The 12,041-nt window shown below is 46.1% G+C and overlaps 1 protein-coding gene across 1 annotated transcript in view; it reads left to right on the top strand.

Annotated features, from left to right (window-relative positions):
• Positions 1-3,651: 3,651 nt before the first annotated feature.
• Positions 3,652-12,041, top strand: part of TAOK1 (TAO kinase 1) — a 171,301-nt gene continuing 162,911 nt past the window's right edge. The window contains exon 1 of the mRNA XM_030800351.1: positions 3,652-4,332. The gene's annotated coding sequence lies outside the window, so the exon portion shown is untranslated. The remainder of the gene's footprint in view (positions 4,333-12,041) is intronic.

Below are 12,041 nucleotides of genomic sequence, written 5' to 3'. Positions count from 1 at the left end.
TGGATACAACAGAACTTTCATATCCAGACAGGATCTTCACCATAAGACTGAGACATGGGTAGGGCACATTCATTTTACAGTATATACTTTTGGGAGTCAAGAGACACAGAGAAGCATAGCAGAAAACACATCATTTACATGACAGGACCGGCTATAACTCTGATATGTACATCAGTTTGGGAAGCAGGTGACTTCCAGACATTCTTAGAACATTAGACAATCCTGAAAACATCTGACATGTGTAAGACTTCAGAAATACCCATCGGCCAGGTACATAGCGCCAAAGTGACAGTAACCTCCAGAGAACTCTAGCATGTGTGTACATCTTTTCCTAGAGTTCTCTGTCACACTAACCTTTGCAGCAGCTATTCTTCCATACACTCCAGGCAAACAGCTTTCATTCACTCACTCTTCTTGACATCTCCCACAACTAACCCAATTTCTGACACATAGAAGAAAATGTCTGCAGAATTATTGAACTGATAGCAAACATTTGTTGAATGTCATTATGTACATTATGCTAAGTTTGTGGACATAGATATAAATAGGACAAACATTCATATGCTTGTGAAGATCACAGCCTGGTGGGAAAGGCTAAAAAAACAGTTCTGTGTGAGGACTATTTGGTTGCAAACAAAAGGGAACCAGACCCAACGTAGCTTAAGAAAAATGGGAATGTTTTAGCACACAAATGCTAAAAACTCCAGGGTCAGGACTGACTTCAGACAGAGTTAGTTCCAGGGCTTCAGTGATCTGGTTTTATCTCCAGAATGTGTTTCCCACTGAGTTGCCTTTGTTCTGGGGCTTCACAGCAAAAGGCAATAGCAATTCCAGTCCTTACATTCTCTCAAGTAAATAGAATGTAGTGGCTCTGAGAATTGCTTGAACCCGGGAGGTGGAGGTTGCAGTGAGCCGAGATCGTGACACTGCACTCCAGCCTGGGCGACAGAGTGAGACTCCATCCCCCCCCCAAAAAAAAAAAAGAATATAGACCGAGCACGGTGGCTCATGCCTGTAATCCCATCACTTTGGGAGGCCAAGGTGGGTGAATCACAAGATCAGGGGTTCGAGACCAGCCTGGCCAATACGGTGAAACCCCCCGTCTCTACTAAAAATACAAAAATTAGCCGGGCGCAGTGACACGCGCCTGTAGTCCCAGCTACTCGGGAGGATGAGGTAGAAGAATTGCTTGAACCCAGGAGGCAGAGATTGCAGTGAGCTGAGATCGCGCCGCTGCACTCCAGCCTGGGCGACAGAGCGAGATTCTGTCTCAAAACAAAGAAAAAAAGAAAAAAAAGAACACAGTGGCTCGGGGTGAAAGCTGAATTTGACAACTGGCTTCACCACAAACTGGCTATAAGAACTCTGACAAGTTAATCAAAATTCTTCTCTGTGCCTCAGTGCCACTCTTTCTTTCTTTCATTCTCTCTCTCTCTCTCTTTCTTTTTGACAGAGTCTCGTTCTGTTGGCCATGCTGGAGTGCAGTGGCACGATCTCCTCTCACTGCAACCTCCGTCTCCTGGGCTCAAGCAATTCTCCTGCCTCAGCCTCCTGAGTAGCTGGGATTACAGGCATGTACCACCATGCCCAGCTAATTTTTTTCATCATGTTGGCCAGGCTGGTCTCTAACTCCTGACCTCAGGTAATCCGCCCACCTCAGCCTCCCAAAGTGCTGGGATTACAGGCATGAGCCACCGCGCCAGGCCCAGTTCCACCATTTCTAAAAGGGAGTAATAATTGTACCTACCCAGTATGGTTATTGTGAGGAGTAAATAAGTAGATTGTTTAGAACTCTGTCTGGCATATAATCGGCACTCAATAAGTATTAACTATTTCACTATTTTTGTTATTATCATCATCATCAAATTTCAGAAACTGCACAGTGGCAGTATTGTAACCAATGAGATTTATCCGAGGTGTGACTATTGCTCATTGAAAAATCATAGGCTGGGCACAGTAGCTTACACTTGTAATCTTAGTACTTTGGCAGGCTGAAGCAGGCAGATCCTTTGAGGCCAGGAGTTCAAGACCAGCCTGGGCAACATGGCGAAACCCATCTCTACAAAAAATACAAAACTTAGCCAGCATGGTGGCATATGCCTGTAGTCCCGGTTACTTGGGAGACTGAGGTAGGAGAATCGTTTGAGCCTGGGAGGCAGAGGTTGCAGTGAGCCAGGATCACACCACTGGACTCCATTTTGGGAGTTCAATGTATATATTACATTTTTGGGAGAAAATAAGAAAGTTTCTTTCCCAAAAAGCCAGAGAAAATCTTATTGCACCCATTGGCTCTAATTGGATCATGTGCCCATCCCTGAGCCAGACTGGAGGAAGGTCATACATACACTGTATACACGGATTGCTTAAGCTTGATCAACATGCTTCTTCCCTGGAGCACAGATCTACTATGGCCAGCCTGGTCTTGAACTCCCGACCTCAGGTGATCCGCCCACCTCAGCCTCACAAAGTGCTATAATTACAGGCGTGAGCCACTGCGCCTGGCCCAGAGTTAATTTTTATTCATGAAACTCATATAACAGGTTTATTTATTTGAGTCGTTTTGTTGGTTAAAGAACCAAGATTTTTTATGACTGTACTTTGTGTACACTTTTAGGTTCTTTTTTTTTTTTGAAACGAATCTCGCTCTGTCGCCCAGGCTGGAGTGCAGTGGCGCAATCTCGGCTCACTGCAGGCTCCACATCCCGGGTTCACGCCATTCTCCTGCCTCAGCCTCCCGAGTAGCTAGCTGGGACTACAGGCGCCCACCACCACGCCCGGCTAATTTTTTTCTATTTTTTAATAGAGACGGGGTTTCACCGTGTTAGCCAGGATGCTCTCGATCTCCTGACCTCGTGATCCGCCCGCCTCGGCCTCCCAAAGTGCTGGGATTACAGGCGTGAGCCTCCGCGCCCGGCCTTACACTTTCAGGTTCGTGAATAATTACTGAAGGAGTTTTCCCTAAAAAAAAACAAAAAAACAAAAAAAAAGTTTTGAGATAAAAGAATATAAACTCTACTTCTTCTCTGCATAGGAGTCTTTAGTTTGTTTGCTGCTCTCGTTCCAAAACTTCTCATTACTCAACCTACTAAACCCACAGACACTTTTCAAGAAGTTATCTCTTTTCTACATCACCAATATATAGGGTGGCTTAGATCTGTATTTCCAAGTCTTACTGTCGTTCCAAGAATTACTATCAACTATTAGAATCTCAAAAACTCAACTGCATACTGACTGCGCTGCCCAGTGTACCTCTGAATCCCACGGGAGAGGGGGTGTCGAACCAAGTTGTGCAGGAATGGGATATTCCACACTCCAGGGCAAACTTATTCGCAGGATCAGTGGCGGGCTTTGGAGGTGGGAAGCGGGAAGGAAGGGGAGTGCAGATAAACTCTTCTTCAGATCTCCGGGGTGAAATGAATGCACCTGACGCCCGCGTGGCATTAGAAGCTCCGCGAACTCAGTGAGGCCATGCTGGACAGAGGCTGGGACTCCGGGCCACCGGGACAACTCCGTCCGTAGCAAGCCTTGCGCGCTCCTGTGAGGGCGCGCGCGCGCGCGCATGTAGTCGTGTCTCGCGCAGGATCCCGGCCTGTCAGGCGGGAAATCTCGCGAGATCGGCGGCGGGGGATGACGGTCGGGAGGAGGGGAGTGGTGTCGGGGAAAGGGGGGGAACCTGGGCAGCGGCCGGGCTCTGTGGCTTCAGGGCTCAGGGAGAGAGAGGGAGGGTGGCAAAGAGAGTGAGTCGGTGCCGCCGCCTGCCTGAGGAGAGAGGAGGGGTCCCGCTCGCCCTGCGCCCTTCGCAGGCCGAAAGCACTAGGCACTCGCGAACATCTGAGGCCTCCCGGCCCCGGGGGACCCCGCCCCGCCGTCCGCCGGCCGGCCCGCGGCCTCTCTTCCCTTTGTGAGCGCCCCCTTACCAGGGGTGGTGTTGGTGGCGGAGGGCTGCGCGTGGGCCCGCCCGCCGAGGGGCCGCGGCGGGGGACCGAGAGGGCCTCGGCTGTGTGAGGACTAGAAGCGGCCGAGGCCCGGGCCGGTTCCCCCGAGGCGGCGACGGCGACGGCTCCTGGCACTTCCCCGCGCCATCTTAACTGAGCCCAAGCGCTGAGGGCGCCTCCTCGACCCCGGTCGTCCCCTCGCCCCCCCCGCCGCCGCCGCCGCCGCCCCTTGTTGCAGAGCTTGGGCTGGGCGGCTTGCTGGGGCTCGCGGGGGGGGGCGGCGATCTGTCGCCGGGCCCCCTCCTCCTCCTCACTCCTCACCCTCCAGGGTAGCGGCTACCGGAGCGCTGCAGGGGGCTGCGCCTGCCTGCTCCGCCCCAGACCTGTCGGCGAAAGGGTAAGGGCACCTCTGCTTTGGGAAAGGGGGATATGGAGGGGGACGGGGAAATTCGGCCCACTCGGGCCTGTGTGTGGAAGAAGGGATGTGGGAGTGGGGTGGGGGAGGGAGACAAGGAGGGTCTGTGATTCTGTGGGTGGGGTGAAGAAGCTGGTGAGCTGGGCGCCCTCCGGTTTTAAGGGGCGAGAGCAATTCCATTCCTTTTTCCTGAGGGTCACCGGAAGGGGTGGTGGAAGGGGGATGTTTGGAGGAAGGTGTGGCCCTCACAGGGAGACTGGGTTGATGTGCACCCCGGTTTAAAGGCGCGAGGTCCCTTTCCCCTCTGGTGCCTTTGCTCCTCCCGCTCCTTCTCCTTTGTAGTGTCTGTGTATTCTTGGGAAGGGAGACTGCTCTGGGTGGCTTGCTGGGTGGATTCCACCCCCTAGCACAGGAAATCTATACCCCTCTTCTGTAGGGGTGATGGAAGCGTTTCTCTCCCCGTACCCTTCCCCCTTCCCCATCCTCTAGTCTGCTGCAATGCTGCAGAAGTCCAAAGCAGTTTCTTCATACACAGACCCATGTATACACAGAAGGGAGGGGGAGCAGGAGAGGGAAGTAATGGCGCTTCCCTTGAAAAGGTTACTCTTTTTCCTTTGGCTTTAAATCGATGACAGTACCGTTTTAATACTCTTCCCCTGAGATCTGGCCATGGGAAGTGTATCTGTTCTGGTGTTATTGTTGGGGCATATGGCCTCTCGAGAGGGACCCCTCTCCTGTTAGAACAGTTTTGATGTCTCTCTTTTTGAGAGATGTCTGGATTGACATTTTTTTGTGAGCAGGTTGGATTTTAGTTAGAATTCAAATAAAATAGTTTTGTACCTCCTCATCCTCGTTTCCCTTTTTTTTTTCTATGACTTTTGTAGTTCATGAGGAATTATTGGCCGGGCGCGGTGGCTCACGCCTGTAATCCCAGCACTTTGGGAGGCCGAAGCGGGCGGATCACGAGGTCAGGAGATCGAGACCATCCTGGCTAACACGGTGAAAGCCCGTCTCTACTAAAAATACAAAAAATTAGCCGGGCGTGGTGGCACGCGCCTGTAGTCCCAGCTACTCAGGAGGCTGAGGCAGGAGAATCGCTTGAACCCGGGAGGCGGAGGTTGCAGTGAGGCGAGATGGTGCCACTGCACTCCTGCCTGGGCCACAGAGCGAGACTCCGTCTCAAAAAAAAAAATTATTAACAATTATTACATACAGACAGCCTGTCTGATGGGCATTTCTCCCTAAGCTGTGAATTTTCACGGTTAATACTGTTTCGCATAATATTGAAATTGGAATTTTTTGAAAATGGTTAGGTTACAAACCTTTCTGCAGCTGTTTCTTTGTTCTTATTAATCTGCCTAATTATTCTATGATCTATTTTCTGTAGTCAGTCATTTTTCACTTCTTTTGCTACCTATCATATTTGTCTGGAAGCAGATCATCTTATCTGGTTAACAGTAGTAGTTGTTGGTTTTGTTCTTAGTTGAGTAGAAATAAATAAAAATTTAAACATTCTGAATGTGCTGCCAAGTGCTTTTTGTGACCAAAGAGTAGTTTTCAAGTCTCCATGTACTCATGATACATTTTTTTCAAGTGTTCAGTAAATACTGGTGATGTGATTTCAAAATATTCCACGTATGACTATTAATAGAATTAAATAATTTTTTCCCAAAGTGAAGAAGACTAAAATGTGTACAGATAATGGTGTATTTAGTGTTTTCAGCTCTACTTAGTGTCTTATTTTTAAATACTTCTAATGCCATCTACATTTTATGTTGTCATTAAATGTTGTCCAATAGAGCTTTTTTGGTGTGTTTGTTGCATTTTGAAACCTGTTTTAAGATAGGGCTTTAAAGATGTTAGTAGTAGCGCTAGGCACTAACTTAGTTTCTGTCATTTTATATCATGATTTTGATGTAGGAGACATGGTATGTTAAATAAGTTTTATTATTTTTTTCTCAGAAGATGAATTCTCTTTGCTTTCTTTATTCCCTTTTAATGGTCATCTCAATTCATTGAAATAACACTATTCATTTGAGTATTTATTTCATGGGACAAAGCTGCATGTTGTTGATATGTAGAGTTTTCTCCATTAATGGCAAATTATGCCGGGAAGTCTAATTCTCCGTATTATGGCTTGTTGTTGATAATTATTTCATATATACTAGCATGTGTTGATCGAAGCATACTGCTCAGTAAAGAGTGATTGCTTTTACCTTGAAAAGTTGTAGGCAGAGAGGATTTATCAATAGAGGCTACAAAACTTAAAGGATTTACATAGGGTGTAGGTTAACTATTTACTTGCTGTATTTCAGCATGCTATAACTAAGGAGTGTTCTTTAGGACAACCGAAAAAAAAAAACCCTCTTTTTCATAGCTGGTAGGACTGTTGCCTAAAAGTGGAAAAGTATGTTCATGATCAATTATATAAATACATTATTAAGGAAAAATTGCCTGAGGGTTATTTCAGATGCCCTCTGATGCCACTGTCAGAAAGAAAATGCTGAGAGCTGTTAGTCTGAGTTGATTCCAGATTAGTATGGCACTTCTTATGTTTCTAAATAGTTCATCTACAAAATGGCAGTGTACATCACTTCCTGTTCTTTCACAACTGGCTCTTTCACTGGATTCTCTTTTAATGACTTAATTTTTGGCATTCTGATATCTGATTTGTTAATTTGGTTATAATTCTCATGTTTTATAGGTGGAAGACTTTCTGAGAATCAGCTGGATTTAAAGACTTTTAATAGTTTAAGATTCTCTTGACAGTAACAAAACATTGCTTCCAAACTAAAGGATAGTATTGCAAACAAATTTAAACTCTGAGAGATGTTAAAGAAGTACAGCAATGTACAGAATCAAACGTATGAGTGCACTGAATAGAAAATAATTATCGTATTTTTTATAATGTCAATTTTGGGAGAAGTGAGGATATGGCAAGTAATTGAATGGGTGTTGATATAAAATAAACTTTCTGTATAACAAGGTATATACATGATATTTGGGGCCATGTTACGATAACATTTTAACAGTAAGAAAGCAACTCATTAGTTACAGGATACTAGAAAGACAGGATGCTCATAACTCACCATGAGTATGATTTATTTTAATAATTTGCCAGTTTTTGTTGTTGTTGTTGTTGTTTTTGAGATGGAGTCTTGCTCTGTCGCCCAGGCTAGAGTGCAGTGGCACGATCTCGGCTCACTGCAAGCTCCGCCTCCCGGGTTCACGCCATTCTCCTGCCTCGGCCTCCTGAATAGCTGGGACTACAGGCGCCCATCACCATGCCTGGCTAATTTTTTGTATTTTTAGTAGTGACGGGGTTTCACCGTGTTAGCCGGGATGGTCTCAATCTGACCTTGTGGTCCGCCCGCCTCGGCCTCCCAAAGTGCTGGGATTACAGGCTTGAGCCACTGCGCCTGGCCAATTTGCCGGTTCTTAATAGACATGAATATTTAGTAAATCCAGAAGTTATCTAGGGGTCAGTTGTTGGCATTGAAATTAGAGTTGAGATTAATCTGTCTTTCATGTCTTTCACCTGGAAATAAATTCTGTTTTGCATTTGGCTTATTTGTATATTAAAATCACTTAATTTTTCATTTGTATCTCTGTTTTGTTTTCACTAGTCTCTTATAACAATTAATTGCACTCATACTAATTTAATCTTTTAGAGATGAGGAGCATTTTTGGTACATATTAGTTGAGGGTTGCTGTTCGGATGAGGATCATATGTGAACGAATCCCTTCAAAAAAGTGTTATTTCTGGGCTGGGCGAAGTGGCTCAGGCCTGTAATCCCAGCACTTTGGGAGGCTGAGGTGGGAGGATTGCTTGAGGCCAGGAGTTCAAGAGCAGCCTGGGCAACATAGCATGACCCTGTCTCTACAAAAACGATTTTTTTTAATTAGCAGGGGATAGGCGTGGTGGTTTATGCCTATAATCCCAGCATGCTGGGGGCTGAGGCTGGAGGATCACTTGAGCCTAGGAGTTTGAGGCCAGCCTGGGCAGCATAGTGAGACCCTGTCTCCAAAAAATAAAAAATGAAAATATCAGTGGGGCGTGATGGTGCATGCTTGTTCTAACTACCTGGCAGGCTGAGGTGGGAGGATTGCTTGAGCCCAGAAGATGGAGGCTGCAGTGAGTTGTGATCATGCCACTGCAGTCTAGCCTGGGTGACAGAGTGAGACTGTCTAAAAACAAAACAAAAGCCGGCGTGGTGGCTCAAGCCTGTAATTCCAGCACTTTGGGAGGCCAAGGTGGGCGGATCACCTGAGGTCAAGAGTTCGAAATCAGCCTGGCCAACATAGTGAAACCCTGTCTCTAGAAAAATAAAACAAATTAGCTAGGCGTGGTGGTGGGTGCCTGTAACCCCAGCTACTGGGGAGGCTGAGGCAGGAGAATCACTTGAACCCAGGAGGTGGAGGTTACAGTGAGTTGAGATCGCGCCACTGCCTGACAGCCTGGGTGGCAGAACAAGACTCCATCTCAAAACAAAACGAAGCAAATAAAAAAGTGTTATTTCTCTAGTAAAGTTTCGCATAAAATTGAGATGTTCATTAAGCAGAGTACCAACATATGCTCACCTGCCTTTAGGTATGTGTACTTTTTTTTTGTTTTTTTAATTTGAGACAGGGTTTTTGCTGTGTCGCCCAGGTTGGAGTGCAATAGCACAATCACAGCTTATTGGAGCCTCAGCCTCCCGGGTTCAAGTGCTCCTCCCACATCACCCTCCTAAGTAGCTGGCACTACAGGTACATGCCATCACGTTTGGCTGATTTTTTTTTCTTTTGGGTAGAGATGGGGTTTCGCCATGTTGCCCAGGCTGGTCTTGAACTCCTCAGCTCCAGCTATCTCCCTGCCTTGGCCTCCCAAAGTGCTGCGATTACAGACATGAGCCACTGCACCCAGCCCGATTTCTGTACTTATTATTAATGGCTGGATTTTAAAAATTATTCTTCAGGTTTTCCTATTATAAAATATGAGAGGATACAACTTGTATTAGTTCATTCCATTATATTCCATTCTTAAAGTATTTTAGTTTTTAGTAATAAAAATTGATGTTTAATTTCATTAAAGATGTCTCATACCTTCTAAAAATCTACATGAATTAAAAAGTTGTGTGGGGGGACTAACAACAATTATTTTCAGTTGAGACGTTTCTGTCATCATTTGGTAACAGTTATTTCTATATCAGTCTATTTGTGCCAGAAGCAGACTTTTTGTTCTAAAATACAGTCTAAGGCTATACCTTTTTGATGACAAAATTAAGTATCCTATAAAAGTTGGAAGAGTTTTTAAAATGTTAAGTACCTGGCATGTAAATAAAGTAAGTAAAAGTATAAATTATTAAGTGCCTTGCATAGTAGATATACTGCAGCCTCCTAAAAATGCCAGTGACCTTTATGCTGTAGGTTGTTATTTAAATATAACGCACTTAATTACCGTCTAATTTATCTTTAAAGCTGAGAAGGGGCTAATTTTTCCATTTGATAAAATTATTTGATCAAATAGTTTTATGCAGGTTTAGAAGTAGATGAATTACTGTAACATTTAGAAAGACATTCAAAGTTTAGTTTCTGAGAAATATTATCAAATAATAGGATGGAAAAAATTTTCTGGTTTGCAGCTACCAATAATAAAATTGGCACTTACTATATATTAATGTTGACTGGGTGTGGTGGCTCACGCCTGTAATCCTAGCACTTTGGGAGTCCGAGGTGGGTAGATCACTTTAGATCAGGAATTTGAGACCAGCCTGGCCAATGTGGAGGAACCCTGTCTCTACCAAAATTACAAAAAATTAGCTGGGCATGGTGGCGTGTGCCTGTAATCCCAGCTACTTGGGAGGCTGAGGCAGGAGAATCGCTGGAACCTGGAAGGTAGTGGTTGCAGTGAGCTGAGATTGCACCACTGCACTCTAGCTGGGCAACAGAGTACAACTCTGTCTCAAAAAAAAAAAAAAAAAAAAAAAAAAAAAGGCTGGGCGTGGTGGCTCATGCCTGTAATCTCAGCACTTTGGGAGGCTGAGGCGGGTGGATCACCTGAGGTCAGGAGTTCCAGACGAGCCTGGCCAATGTGGCGAAACCTCGTCTCCACTAAAAATACAAAAATTAGCCGGGCGTGGTGGCATGTGTCTGTAGTCCCAGCTACTCGGGAGGCTGAGGCAGGAGAATCGTTTGAACCTCGGAGGCAGTGGTTCCAGTGAGCCAAGATCGCACCACTGCATTCCAGCTTGGGTGACAGAGCGAGACTCCGTCCCAAGAAAATAATAAAAAAGTAAAAAAATGGCTGGGTGCCGTGGCTCGCACCTGTAATCCCAGCACTTTGGGAGGCCAAGGTGGGCAGATCATGAGGTCAGGAGTTCGAGACCAGCCTGGCCAGCATGGTGAAACCCCGTCTCTACTAAAAATACAAAAAATTAGCCAGGCATGGTGGCGCGCACCTGTAGTCTTAGCTACCCAGGAGGTTGAGGCAGGAGAATTGCTTGAACTCAGCAGGCAGAGGTTGCAGTGAGCTGAGATCTCGCCATTGCACTCCAGCCTGGGCAACAGAGTGAGATTCCATGCCCCCCAAAAATATATATATATATATATGTATGTATGTCACCGTTTACTAGTGTAAATGTGTAACTTTTTCAGTTTTTGTTTTTTTGTTTTTTTGAGACGGGGTCTTGCTGTGTCATCCAGGTGTGAGTGTAGTGGCACAGTCATGGCCCACAGCAGCCTCTACCTCCAGTGCTCAAGCTGTGAGTAGCTGAGATTGCAGGCCTGTGCCACCATGCCTGGCTTATTTTAAAGTGTTTTTCTAGAAACGGGGTCTCTATGTTGCCCAACCTGGTCTCAGACTCATGGGGGCTCAGGCAGTCCTCCCTCCTCAGCCTCCCAAAGAGCTGGGATTACAGGCATGAGCCACAGTACCAGGCCTGTGGTAACTTCTTTATTTAACTGTTTATGCCTCACCTTTTCTTTTCTTTTTTTTTGAGACGGGGTTTTGCTCTTGTTGCCCAGGCTGGAGTGCAATGGCATGATCTTGCTCACTGCAACCCCCACCTCCCAGGTTCAAGCGATTCTCCTGCCTCAGCCTCCCAAGAGCTGGGATTACAGGTATGCGCCACCATGCCCAGCTAATTTTTTGTATTTTTAGTAGAGACGGGGTTTCTCCATGTTGGTCAGGCTGGTCATGAACTCGTGACCTCAGATGATCGCCTGCCTTGGCCTCCCGAAGTATTGGGATTACAGATGTGAGCCACTGCGCCCGGCTTCTTTTCTTTTCTCTTTTCTTTTTTTGAGACGGAGTTTTGCTCTTGTTGCCCAGGCTGGAGTGCAATGGTGTGATCTCGGCTCACTGCAACCTCGGCCTCCTGCGTTCAAGTGATTTTCCTGCCTCAGCCTCCCCAGTAGCTGGGATTACAGGCATGTGCCACCACGCCTGGCTAATGTTTTTGTTTTTTTTAGTAGAGACAGGGTTTCGCCATGTTGGCCAGCCTGGTCTTGAACTCCTGACCTCAGGTGATCCACCCACCTCGGCCTCTCAATGTGCTGGGATTACAGGCGGGTGTGAGCCACCACACCCTTTAATGTGAAGGTAGTATATACTAGGTTGTTTAAATAGGATAATGCTTGCTAAGTACTTAACTTACTGCCTGATACATGCTAACGCTCAATAAATTGTTGGCTATCACACACTAGCTGCC

The sequence above is a fragment of the Nomascus leucogenys genome, chromosome 19, assembly GCF_006542625.1.
Source record: "Nomascus leucogenys isolate Asia chromosome 19, Asia_NLE_v1, whole genome shotgun sequence".
NCBI lineage: Eukaryota > Metazoa > Chordata > Mammalia > Primates > Hylobatidae > Nomascus > Nomascus leucogenys.
Note: the sequence above shows the minus strand (reverse complement) of the source record. Positions and strands in the feature narration are given on the sequence as shown.